Genomic DNA, 9,285 nt, shown 5'->3' with positions numbered 1-9,285 from the left:
GATGCACCTGTATATGGCCTCTCAGCTGGTGGGCTTTAAGGCCTGAGAGACCGCATTTATGCGGCCCCGTGTAAACATCTTTCTGTGCTGAAAGCACGTGCCCTGCACACTCCCACCACAGAGATGGGCGGGTACCGGAAAGCTCCAGATGCATACTTGCAATTAAGAGCTTTCCGATCATGTGACCGCTGTGATCACAGCTGGCATTCACGGTGGTCATGTGATTGGAATGCCCGCTTCTATCTCCTGGCATTAACAACCACCTTTTAGGTCCCTTTGATACGGGTGCCTCCTATGAAGAGCGGACAAAGTCACACTCTCCTCCATGGGACAATCAGATGAAAACAGACCACCTGTCCTTTTCCATTGATCCAATCCAGGTGGGGAATAGGATCACCATCTGACTGTTTTTTGGTGGACAGGATCTGATCGGATGGCGGCGGGTGTCCACTGACATCTGCAGCTCCATAGAAGAGACTGGAGAGTCCGATGAGGTCAGCCTGAAAAACTCACAGGCGGACCTGATCAGACAGCCATTGTGAAAGGGGCCTTAAAGGGCTGGGAGGCGGTGATGGGAAGGGGTTAATTACAGACCTGAATACAGCTGTGTTGTTTTTAATAGAGACATTCACACGGGTGCAAAAACATTCACTGCTTTTAGATCCATTACACAGAATCCAAAAATATGCATCTGTGAACATGTGCTCTACCCACTAACAGGTATAAACACATGTATATGCAATTGTGTGTAAAGAAAACCTAAACAAAGGGGAAAATAAAAACGTATGCATACGCATCTTTGGGCGTTTAAATGTATCGATACGTGTCAGGGTGCCAGGAAACCAGACCAAACCAAGATTCAAGTAAAATAAAGCAGTTTATTAGAGCAAACAACAATAAATGAACAGCAAGAGTGAGGAGTGAAATCAAGAACAGCCGTGTCAAGTCCAGAAGCGGGTAGTCCTCCAAGCCGGGGTCGAGTCCAGAAGTGGGTAGTCTGCCAATGACGGGTCGTCTGCCGATGCAGGATCATTTGCTGATGTAGAAATGGAGAGCCAGGAAAGTTGTCAGCCAAGCCAAGTCAAGCACGGAGGAACACAGAGAACAGAAGACTGCTAGCAGTGTTGCACCTTGGAGCACAAACACAAGGGCAAGGACTGCAACCCATCAGGTGATGTATATAGTCAGGTGTGAGACATCATCACTGTGCAACACCCAGGCAGCAGGCAAGTGATGATGCAAACAGGGTTTATAAGAGGCAGCAAGTCTGCGCATGTCCAAGATAGCTGCCAACAGGAAGGCAAGGTAAGACCTTGACAATACATTAGTAGTTTACTGATCATTGTGCAGGAACTTTTTCTCCTAGAAAACGTGTAATAACATTAGTAAGTCTGTGAATGAAGCCTATCCTGAGACAAATCAAATTAACCACCTGATGACCAGCGACATACCGGTACGTCACTGGACTTCAAGTGATTATACTGGGATGATGCCTGGGTTGTGAGTATGCAAAGTGCAATACAAAAAATGTGAGCAAAATAACTAAATGAAATTAAGTGCAAATTTAAGAGGATGGAAGAAAGAAAGAGAAAAAAGAAACAAAGAATGGAAAGGGAACAAGAAAGAGGGGAAAAGAAGAAAATAAAAGAAGAGAGACTGACCGAAGGCCTGCCTCTGCTGCCCACACTCCTCAGTCAGCTGGAAGTTGGAGATACTTAATCCAAGGATAGGCGTGTGCAGTTTTAAAGAGTCATATGTTTGGAATCTAGTTACTTGGCGTAAAATCATCTTTTATATTTCACAAGAAAATTGGGTTATGTATTGTTTTTTTGCATTAAAATTCAAAAAAGTGGAATTTAAAAAAACAACTGTGTTTGAAAAAATGCTGTGCAAATATCTTGTGACATAAAAATTTGCAACACCCACCAAACTATTGTCTAGGGTGCCCTGGAATAATGTCTAAAAATTGTATATACAGTGGGTACGGAAAGTATTCAGACCCCCTTAAATTTTTCACTCTTTGTTATATTGCAGCCATTTGCTAAAATCATTTAGGTTCATTCTTCTTCCTCATGAATGTACACATAGCACCCCATACAGACAGAAAAACACAGAATTGTTGACATTGTTGCAGATTTATTAAAAAAGAAAAACTGAAATATCACATGGTCCTAAGTATTCAGACCCTTTGCTCAGTATTTAGTAGAAGCCCCCTTTTGATCTAATACAGCCAGGAGTCTTTTTGGGAAAGATGCAACAAGTCTTTCACACCTGGATTTGGGGATCCTCTGCCATTCCTCCTTGTAGATCCTCTCCAGTTCTGTCAGGTTGGATGGTAAACGTTGGTGGACAGCCATTTTTAGGTCTCTCCAGAGATGCTCAAATGGGTTTAAGTCAGGGCTCTGGCTGGGCCATTCAAGAACAGTCACGGAGTTGTTGTGAAGCCACTCCTTCGTTATTTTAGCTGTGTGCTTAGGGTCATTGTCTTGTTGGAAGGTAAACCTTCGGCCCAGTCTGAGGTCCAGAGCACTCTGGAGGTTTTTGTCCAGGATATCCCTGTACTTGGCCGCATTCATCTTTCCCTCGATTGCAACTAGTCATCCTGTCCCTGCAGCTGAAAAACACCCCCACAGCATGATGCTGCCACCACCATGCTTCACTGTTGGGACTGTATTTGACAGGTGATGAGTAGTGCCTGGTTTTCTCCACACATACCGCTTAGAATTAAGGCCAAAAAGTTCTATTTTGGTCTCATCAGACCAGATAATCTTATTTCTCACCATCTTGGAGTTCTTCAGGTGTTTTTTAGCAAACTCCATGCGGGCTTTCATGTGTCTTACACTGAGGAGAGGCTTCCGTCGGGCCACTCTGCCATAAAGCCCCGACTGGTGGAGGGCTGCAGTGATGGTTGACTTTCTACAACTTTCTCCCATCTCCTGACTGCATCTCTGGAGCTCAGCCACAGTGATCTTTGGGTTCTTCTTTACCTCTCTCACTAAGGCTCTTCTCCCCCGATAGCTCAGTTTGGCCGGACGGCCAGCTCTAGGAAGGGTTCTGGTCGTCCCAAACGTCTTCCATTTGAGGATTATGGAGGCCACTGTGCTCTTAGGAACCTTAAGTGCAGCAGAAATCTTTTTGTAACCTTGGCCAGATCTGTGCCTTGCCACAATTCTGTCTCTGAGCTCTTCAGGCAGTTCCTTTGACCTCATGATTCTCATTTGCTTTGACATGCATTGTGATCTGGAAGGTCTTATATAGACAGGTGTGTGGCTTTCCTAATCAAGTCCAATCAGTATAATCAAACACAGCTGGACTCAAATGAAGGTGTAGAACCATCTCAAGGATGATCAGAAGAAATGGAAAGCACCTGAGTTAAATATATGAGTGTCACAGCAAAGGGTCTGAATACTTAGGACCATGTGATATTTCAGTTTTTCTTTTTTAATAAATCTGCAACAATGTCAACAATTCTGTGTTTTTCTGTCAGTATGGGGTGCTATGTGTACATTCATGAGGAAGAAGAATGAACTTAAATGATTTTAGCAAATGGCTGCAATATAACAAAGAGTGAAAAATTTAAGGGGGTCTGAATACTTTCCGTACCCACTGTAAGCCAATAGGTGGATCAAGCCTGACTTTTAGTTACACAAAGCTACAGGTTTCCATTGTGCACCGTTTAGCCACTGGCGTCCTAACAACCGATGAGGACGTTAGGCACCTGCACACCCTCATTGTTTGCCTCTCTCCATAAGCCCTGGGGTCAGATTAGCTGAATGAGGGAGAGAAACTGAGGGAGAAGTGAAACACTGGGATACTAGTCAGCACCAGTGTGCAAAGATGTGTATGATTTGGAAAAATAAATAACCTCGAATGTTGGGTGTCCTACATGTGTGGATGCTGCGTTAAGTAAAACAGTTTTATACATTTTAGAATGGGGTGCCTTAAGATTGTGCAGAATTTTAAAGGATGCCTCGACTTAAAAAAGGTTGAGAAACACTGCTCTGGGGCCTCTGCTTTAAAAACAATATATAATGTTTGGGGAAATTTCCTAGCAGAAAAATACTGGTTGTTACACGTAAACAAAAAGTGCAAGAAAATGCCTGGGGGTCAAGTGTACCCAAATGTGGTGTTTTAGTTATAGGTGGAACCTGGTGGTATGAGTCAGCTCCTGGATTTTTGCATGTCTTGGGCACTCTAGTATCTCGTCATATTTCCAAATTCTGCACGTTTTCCACCTGGTAGTTTTATGTGCTCCTTCCAGTTTTGTTCCAGCTCCTCCTGTTGCTTTTGCCATAATATCAATTTTAAAAAAATCAAACAGTGGAATTAGTAACACCTCATAATGGCCACAGCAGCTGTATAGACCCAGGAACAGAGATGCCACCAAATCCAAAAAAAAAATAAAACCCTTCATTCTGCCAATGAGGTGGAATATCCCCCACAAAAACTTGGCAAGAAACAAAATGGATGTAACAAACAACGCATTACATTGATAAACCACATGAACATACAAAGCTGTAAAATGGACCATAGCTAAAGCCTAGGAATCACCAAGTGATTAAAATACAGTCATGGCCAAAACATTGGCACCCCTACATTTCTTTAAGGCTACATTCACACCTGAGCGTAGCGTTTTTTTACCGTGATTTTACCGCTTTTTACAGGCGTTTTTTGTGCAGGCGTTTTTTGATTGAATAGATACCAATGGAAAACGCCTGTAATCTGCCCAAAAAGAAGCTCATGTACTTTGAGCGTTGGGCGTTTTGTATACAGCGTCAAAACGCTCAGATGTGAACAGGGGCCATTGAAATGAATAGGATTTGTCTTGTTGGGCGTTTTGAGAGCTGATCCTAGAGCAGAAAAACTCCCCAAAAACGCCCCAAAATGCCTAGATGTGAACGGAGCCTTAGATAAAGCACCACTTTGCCCAAAAACGTGTTACAATTACAAATGTTTAGGCATTCTCATGTTTATTTCTTTTGTTTATATTGGTATGACACAAAAGAGGAGAAACAAAAAACCAAATCTGACACATTTCACGCAGAACTCCAATATTGGACTGGACAAAATGATTGGCACCTTCTCAAAATTGTAAGAAATAATTGCATTCCAAGTTTGTGATGCTCCAGTTATTTTCAATTAAATTCAACTGTATCAATTAGCAGGTGCTGACATCATAGAAATCACATCGGCAACCAGTTAAAATGGTGAAAAATGTGCTCAACGTTTCTGTTGTCTCTGTGTGCCAAACAGAGCATGGAGAAGAGAAGGAGCAGCAAAGAATTGTCTGAGGATTTGAGAAAACAATTTGTGGAAAAGCATGGACAATCTCATGGTTACAAGTCCATCTCCAGAGATCTTAATGTTCCTGTGTCACTGTGCCCAACATTGTCAAGAAGTTTACAGCCCATGGCACTGTAACTAATCTCCCTGGACGTGGACGAAAGAGAAAAATTGATCAAAGATTGCAACCAAAGGATTGTTCGAATGGTGGATAAGGAACCTTCCAGACAAATTCAAGCTGACCTTCAGGCACAGGGCACAACTGTGTCAGCTTGCACTATACATCACCAACTGAATGAAAAAGGACGCTATAGTAGGAGACTCAGGAAGACCCCACTGCTGACACAGAAACATAAAAAAGCCAGATTGGAGTATTCGAAAACGTACTTGAGGAAGCCAAAAATCTTTTTGGGAGAATGTGCTGTGGACAGACAGAACAAAATTAAAGCTTTTTGGTAAAGTCCATCATTCTACTGTTTTCAGAAAAAGAAATGAAGCCTTTGAAGAAAAGAATATAGTCCCTAAAGTCAAACATGGTTTCACTGATGTTTTGAGGTTACTTTGCTGCTTTAAGCACTGAATGTCTTGACCATGTGCATGACATTATGAAATCTGAAGACTACCAAAAATTCTGGGATGTAATGTAGGGCCAGTGTCAGAAAATTGGGTCTCGTCAGAGGTCATGGGTCTTACAGCAGAACAATGAACCAAAGCACACGTCATAAAGCACCCAGAAATGTTTTAAGACAAAGCATTGGAGAGTACTGAACTGGCCAGCAATGAGTCCAGATCCAAATCCCATAGAGCAAAGTGTGTAGAGATCTCAAACCAGCAGTTGGTAAAAGGAACGTTTCCAATCTGAGACACCTGGAGCAGTTGGCGAAAGAAGAGTGGTCCAGGCCCATTTTGGTGTTCTGCGTGGAATGTGTCAGATTTGGCTTTTTGTTTCTCCGCTTTTTGTGTCATGGGATACAAACAAAAGAAATAAACATGAGAATGCCTAAACATTTGTAATTGCAACAATTTTCTAGGCGAAGTAGTGCATCATCTGACAGAAATGCAGGGGTGCCAACATTTTTAGCCATGACTCTATGTTTTTATAAAAACTTACTATCATACAAGATGACAAAGTTGATCATTTTAAAAAGATCTGTACCTCATAGGTGAAAGTAATAGCCTATGCTAAAAGGATAAGGTTACCTTTTTTTTGGAAAAAATTATAAAATGCACATATTTCTGCAGAAATTTTTTTTTCAAATCAGTAGATCACAGGTGTATTATCAGGCTCCTGCAGACTCAGTACAGCTGTCTGCCCGTACCTCCAATGTGGCCAGACAGATCCTGAAGTCCAGGAAGATCAATGAACTACCAGAGCAGTCACCAGCACCCTCACAGTTCATTGAGAACTACAAGCCATCTACTGCGGTGGAAGATGGTACTTCTAGTTAATTCATCTACAGATATCTGTGAAAGAATGATGCGGCTGTATGGGCAGAGCCCCACATAGCCACACTGTTTTTAAAAAGTGACAGAGGGTGAGGGGAGAAGACAGGCGGAGTATGTTCCACCTAAAATATGGGTGTAAAGTGTACCATCCTCCCAAAGATGAATTTAAAGGAGAAGTACAGCCAAATTTTGTTTGTTCTGCACTCCTTTGACCCCTCTGAGTGGACAGAGGGCTGAATCCTGCAGTTGGCTGACATCACAAAGGCGGTCCAGGCTGGGGAAAACCATATGGTTGGGATTCGCTCAGAACCCTAGACCGGCACCTGGCTCAGCCTCTCAGCAAGCCGCTGAGAGCCTGGGCCAGCAGCTCCTGCCCCCTCCACAGCCCGAAGCTCCACAGAGCTCCGAGAACCAAGTGATCAGTGGTATTTGTTTACTTAGTTATCAGTCTTAAAGCCAGCAGGGGACAAATGCAGCATTAGACCGTTGCTGCATCCTACAAAGTAGTTAGAGAGCAAAAACATTTGAAGAGCCCACCGAGTCATGTTAGGCCTCCCATGATAGACAAGGCTACCCTTTAACCACTTTACCACTGCTCACTGAGCCTCTACTGCGGCAAAGTGGCTCGATAACGTCTGATGACGTAGACCTACGTCGCCAGACATTCCCCTCTCTCGGCTGCGCGCGCCGTCGGAGGCTCGCTCCCGCTGTATTCAGTCACAGCGGGAGTGGGGCCAGGGGAGGACCGGCGGTGAGATCGTCGGGGAATCGAGTGTGGAGATCCGCCCGCTTTGTTTACACAAGTGACAGGCAGGGTCAGATTGCAGGGTTCAGCATAGTCACCTCCCCCCCCCACGCACGTTAGTAAGCACCAGGCATACATTAACCCCTTGATCACCAACGCAGATCGCCGCCATTACTCGTTAAAAAAAAAAAAAACACCAAAAATGACAGAAATATTTCCCTTAGTTAGTAAACGCAATAACTTTTGCGCAAACCAATCAAAATACGCTTATTGCGATTTTTTTTATCAAAAATATGTAGCAGAAAACAAATTGGCCTAAAATGATAAAAAATTTTGATTTTTACATTTTCTTGGGGGGGAATTTCATATAAAAAAAATGTGAAAAATAGTGTTATTTTTTCAAAATTGTCGCTCTTTTGTTTATAGCGCAAAAAGTAAAAATCGCACAGGTGATCAAATACCACCAAAAGAAAGCTCTGTTTGTGGGAAAAAAAAGGATGTAAATTTCGTTTGGGTACAGCGTTGCATGACCGCGCAATTGTCAGTTAAAGTCGCACAGTGCCGAATCGCAAAAAGTGGCCTGGACGTAAGACAGCAAAATCCTCCGGTGGTAAAGTGGTTAATGGGTACCCCAGCAGGTTACCAGAAAAAAATGTGCATACATGGAAGGAGGACCAGACCACAAGATAAAAAAAAAAAAAAGAGTCCAATTTTCTTTACTGTTACTGTGATAAAAGACATCCAACACATTTAAGGGGTCCCCCTTCATCAGGGCTTTCATCACTGCATTAGAAGAATTACTCGCCAGCAGTATCTGCATGAGCGATCAAGATCTTTGAGTCTATTCAAGGTTCACATTTTTAGCTAAAGCCCTTATGATGGGAGAGTTCCTTTGACCTCAGAAATGCATTGGCTGTCTTTTAGCACAATACCAATAAATGAAATTTGATTCCTATCTTTTAGTCTGGCGCTCCTTTCATTTACAGTGCATCCAGAAAGTATTCACAGCACTTCACTTTTTCCACATTTTGTTATGTTACAGGTTTATTCCAAAATGCATAAAATTCATTATTTTCCTCAAAGTTCTACAAACAATACCCCATAATGACAACGTGAAAGAAGTTTGTTTGAAACCTTTACAAATGTATTAAAAATAAAAACCAATTAAATGCTGCAGTTTTGCATTTTAAAGCGCCTTGTTTTATCACGGCATGTACCTACTATTTTCACTGCATATTACTGTACCATGTTTCTTTTGCCTTTAATAAAAACCGTTTTAAAAAAAAAATAAATAAATAAATAAAAAACCAAAAAAAATCCAATGTACATAAACATTCGCAGCCTTTGCCATGACACTCAAAATCAAGCTCAGGTATGTCATGTTTTCAATGATCATCCTTAAGATGTTTCTACAACTTCATTGGAGTCCGCCTGTGGAAAATTAAGTAGATTGGACATGTTTTGGAAAGGCACACACCTGTCCATATAAGGTTCCACAGTTATTAGTGCATGCCAGAGTACAAACCAAGCCATGAAGTCCAAGGAATCGTCTGTAGATCTCCGAGACAGATTTGTATTGCGGCACAGAGCTGGGGAAGGGTAAAGAAACATTTTTGCAGCATTGAAGGTCTCAATGAGCACAGTGGCCTCCATCATCCGCAAATGGAAGAAGTTTGGAACCACCAGGACTCTTCCTAGAGTGAGCTGCCTGGCCAAACTGAGTGATCTGGGGGTCAGGGAGGTGACCAAGAACCCGATGGTCGCTCTGGCAGAGCTCAAGCATTTCTTTGAGGAGAGAGGAGAACCTTCCA

Source organism: Pelophylax lessonae (assembly GCF_965119305.1).
Source record: "Pelophylax lessonae genome assembly, chromosome: 8".
NCBI classification, from domain to species: domain Eukaryota; kingdom Metazoa; phylum Chordata; class Amphibia; order Anura; family Ranidae; genus Pelophylax; species Pelophylax lessonae.
Note: the sequence above shows the minus strand (reverse complement) of the source record.